The sequence below is a fragment of the Octopus bimaculoides genome, chromosome 5 (genome assembly GCF_001194135.2).
Source record: "Octopus bimaculoides isolate UCB-OBI-ISO-001 chromosome 5, ASM119413v2, whole genome shotgun sequence".
Taxonomy (NCBI): domain Eukaryota; kingdom Metazoa; phylum Mollusca; class Cephalopoda; order Octopoda; family Octopodidae; genus Octopus; species Octopus bimaculoides.
The window spans coordinates 109138313-109143325 of NC_068985.1; the positions used below are offsets into that span (position 1 = coordinate 109138313).

Genomic DNA, 5013 nt, shown 5'->3' on the forward strand with positions numbered 1-5013 from the left:
TATATATATATATATATCTTTTCGCCCTTTCAAAGCCTAGCCAGGCTCACGGGCCCGGTTTCCAGGTTTCTATGGCGTATGTGTTCCCGCAGCTGGACGGGACGCCAGTCCATCGCCGCCTTACTCAAGAAACGGGAAGAAAGAGTGAGAGAAAGTTGGGGCGAAAGAGTACAATAGGGGTCGCCCCCCCCCCTGGGGGCCATGTGGAGCTTAGGTGATAGATAGATAGATAGATAGATAGACAGATAGAAAAATCGGAAAAATCATGTTTAAAATTTAAGTGTGACTTTCCGCGCATAAAATCTAAGATTTGTCATATTTCTCTTTATCCTTATTTGTTAAATACATAGCACTGTGTAACTTGTTAGTGTTTCCCGCAAATATTATTACAAGATTCTGTAGTTTTCTTTTAGACATATGCACTTATTATAGGGAAATGTCATCTTGAATAGGCCTGTGATAGAGGAACATATCTTTATCTTACATTGTTTGCATTGCAGCCATCAATTCAGTGTCATATATCATAATTTTATCCATATTACTCTCCTAGATATAGATAGAGACGTTACTTTAGAAGTAAAAGTAGGGAAAAGAAGAGAAACATGGGGTATCCATTTAAAATTAGAATTCAAAGACGTTATCATACCATCATTCTGCCATCTTTCTCCTGGAACATCCTCAAATAGTCATCCAAGATGTCATAGAAACATTCTGAAATGTAGTCAACTCTGGCCATCTCAATGTTGCTTCTGCCATGAAAACCTAGAAAGTAATACGAGAATATATATATGCATTCATATATATATAGATATATATACTTACATAAATATATGTATATGTATGTATATATATATATATAATTATTTGGCAAAATGCGAAGTGAGCGTGATATACATATCTACAGAGTAATGCTTAGACAGATGATAATTTCAAAATTTCAGCTCCCTCACCCAAGGCGTTAAAATACACTGTTAGTACGATCCTCTCGAGCTGTTATGAAAGTAGAAACACATGTGTACACAAGTAGGTTTAATGTATATATTTACAAGGAACATTGAATACAGAGTATGAAGGAGATATCACCTTACCTCTAATTCATTTTCCGTACTCGGCATTCTGTATTCTACGTAAATATATGCCATTTTCTCTAGCTCTAGCACTCATAAGACCGGCTTCTCTGTTTGCAGCGTGTAAAGTGACCATGACTACAACAGTGACTGAGGTCAAGGCAAGCAATTTTGAGGGAAAGGGATCAGTTAATTACATCACCCCAGTATTTCACTGGTACTTTATATCATCGACTTCGAGGGGATGAAGTACATAATTGATCTCAGTAAGACTTATATTCAGGACATAAATAGCCCGAACAAATGCGGCAGATCATTTTGTCGAACGTGCTAAATATTCTTCCAACTCACAGCTTTGTGTGCAATATTAGGAAAAATAAAATACAAGGATTTTAGCTGGTTAGTATGTAAACGGAGATTTGTTGATCACAGCGTATTTTGAACTAAATACAGTCACCAAACGTTTAGTATGAAAGCTATGCAACATAGTTTACCTCCTTGTTTTATTTCGTCAAAGGGTTATAACTAACATCTTATCCTTTATGCAGTCAAAACCGAATCAATACATAGCGTCTGAGAGTTGTTACAACGAAGTCAATTGTGAGTACTTAATCGTTCATTTTAGTTTCAGTTGATTGATTCAACAATGTCAATAAATATTTAAATTCATAATACATTTCACTACTATATTGCCGAAGGCATTCGACTCACAATCATAATATTATAGGCTCAATTCCTGGATCGGGCGGTGTGTTGTGTTCTTGATACTTCATTTGACGTTGTTCCAGGATAATAACAGAAACAGTGAGTAACAACCTAATGCTAGTATAATGGTATATAAAACATTTTCAAAAATGGTAATATAGTGGTATATTATGGAATAAGAAAATAGTAAAATTACTCACCGAATTCTCTGGCCAAATATCTACCCATAGCCATACTCTGGGGAATTTGGGTCCTGTTGTCCAATTCCAGCATTGGCATCATGGAGCATGGCATCTCTAGAAAAGGTAAATGTGTGTATACATATATATTTATAGGTATAAGTATTTGATGTCACAAGAATTTATCATCTTCGAGGGAATCTGAAATAATTCTTCTTTAGAACGGTTTATCTCGAAACAACCTTCGACGTTTTCTATCCAAAAGGATTTTAACCCCATATTTACACGCTATTATTTTTGATTTATTTGCTTCGAGATACACTCCTCCAAAAACGAATTATGTGTATGTCTATCAACATTATATACACGCGCACACACATCAATATTGTGTGAAGATGTGCGCGCGTTCGTGTTTATGTCAGCTAATTTGAACAATTGAAATCCTGCAAATTGTATTAATATTTTGTCAGAAAAATTGGCACTCGATCATGTAAAGAACGATATTTACCGACAGTTTGATGCGACGCATTCATCGTAAAGCATTGCTGCAAGTATTTATTGTATCTAGCCGAAAGAACAATATAGAAATCGATACATGGATCAGTTGAACACTTAACCTACAGAGCTGAAACCAAAATCTGTAATACATTCGTTTCAGATTCGTAGCATTTCAACCACTCCAGCTTTCATGCGCTAATAATTCCTTCTCAGATTAGCACAAGGCTAGTAGTTAACTAGAAAGTGTTATTTTGGTTTTATTGACTTTGAATTTATTACTGTATATCAGGTTAAGTCGACTTATGCACTAAAAGCCTGGGTGGAACCAAAAGTTTCAGGTGAAGTGCAACAGGAATTGTAAAAATAGTGTCAGTGTTTCAATGTTTACACAGCATACTACGTCAATTTGTATGCCGGAAAATAAGTATATTGTCTGTAAAGCAATAAAAAGAACAGTAGGTCTCCTTGGTATTCGAACTCAAGATATAATACCTGCGTGAATTTATCAAGAACGGAATAGCCTTGTTTCTGCCAATCATTAAATTTTTACTTAACAATTTTTTATTAATGTCAAGAGATAATAAACGAGCGCTGCATATTTTACTGGAAGGTTTGCAGTCAATTTAATCAGTAATATTGGTTCATACTTCAATAATCTCGAATATATGTCAAGCAAAATTTTCGTAGGTGGTATTTGAAATCAGAATATGTATTAAACACCACTGTAATTCATCTAACCTAAGAGTCTGCGTCTACCATTCTACCATTTCAATATTGTTTTACAAGAAAATGGAAAACAAAAGAAAGAAACTGAAAAATAAAACCGTTCAAATTCTCTGAAACTGTTCCCACGGTACGTCATCTGCCGAATGAAAGCCAACATTGCAATCAATTGTTGCAACCTGTGCTGAATAACTCTCCGGAAGAGCATGTACCTCGATAGTTTATAGAAAAACTAGCTTGAGAGAGAGAGAGAGAGAGAGAGAGAGAGAGAAAGAGAATAGTCTGTGTTCATCTAACTTGCAAGAAACAGCAGATTATTTTCCTAGCAATATCACATTGTCATCTAAAAGTATAATGAGTACATAATGTAATGTAGCCCTAGAGTTGGAAAATTATTTTTTTAGAATCGGAATGAGCACAACAACTAGAAAAGGTTTGATGCAATATCTGCTGAAATAAGGCCTACTTAGGGCTGAATTAAACTGATTGGTTTACTAATTAAAGTAAAAACTAAAAAAAATAATACTAAAATAAAATAAGATATATATGCGTGACTATGCGTGTGAATAAATATTTAATATGTGATGAGTTAGTCTCTGACTACACTGATTTTCGCCAGTGGGTGCACAGGGTCTTCAGAAAACACCGTGCCGGAAGCCTTCGTGCACCCACAAACAGAACAGTATCAGATTGACTCAACCCAAATAAAATGATCTCTCTACTCTGGTATCAAGTCCATTTCTTCCCGACAGTCAACATTAAACATGTACACACACACATACTCATGTATAGATGATTGAGAGAGATAGGAAGAGAGAAAGAGGGAGACATGTAACATTTTGCAGCTTGAGTATTTAGGAGTTACAAAGAGTATGATCAGTCGTGATGTCCATGCGGTTCTTTTGGCAAATAAGCAATTTAAGTAATCACATGCAACAAATAAAAGCAATTAATGTAATGGTAAATAAAAAAAAAATTCAAATGCTGGATGACAAAATAATTTATGATCATAGTTTATTATCTACATGGATATTTAGTTGATTATCTACACTTTCAGAAAAAAAAAATTAATAATTTAACTAGTTTTGAAAGCAATGGAGAATTATTTAAAAAACATAAAACAAGGTCAATTTCACAATAAAACTGACAGACTAATTAAATTAAAAAATCGTTCTATTTGACAACTTATTTCTTACATTTCATTTCACAATTCCTATTCTGTATCATTCATTTAAAACACAATCTATCAAATATGAATACATACTGCTTCTCAAGCCGTCCCATTCTGAATATTCGATTCTGCGATCGTTGTACTGGACACCAGCAGCTGCAAAAAGCATACGGCAGATCTCAGCACGGCCACGGTGGTTGAAGTAATGCAGAGTGTAGGAAGGCATGGTTGATGTTGGCTGTTGGTGTTGTTATCAACGTTGCAAGTGATCAGAAGTGTTCGTTTAGTTGTTGCAAATATGTTGTGCAGCAAGTGTTTGAGGCCGATTCCATCTGCTAGACTGTATTTTATAGTCAACTGATATGTATTTATCTCAGATAATGAATAATGTCAAACTAATTACTGAAGGACTAAGAGAAAAAATCATAGCGACTTGTTAATTACGTGATGTTCTCCCAAAATAGGTGACTGCGCACTGTCTATTACTGTCATTTAAGCTTCTAAACAGAAGACATGCACATTTTTGAGAGTGAATTCACAAGTAATTTGTCTTACTTTTCCTTGCAACAAGTGCACAATTTGATTTAACAGCTATTACAGTAAAATTGTTGAAACAACTGTTTGAAAAAAAATGTAAGATAAAGACAGGAAGGAGAATAGATAAAATAAA

The 5013-nt window shown here is 34.7% G+C and overlaps 1 pseudogene; it reads right to left on the bottom strand.

Annotated features, from left to right (window-relative positions):
• Window positions 1-4584, bottom strand: part of LOC106869783 (S-crystallin 1-like) — an 11846-nt pseudogene extending 7262 nt beyond the window's left edge.
• Window positions 4585-5013: the final 429 nt, after the last annotated feature.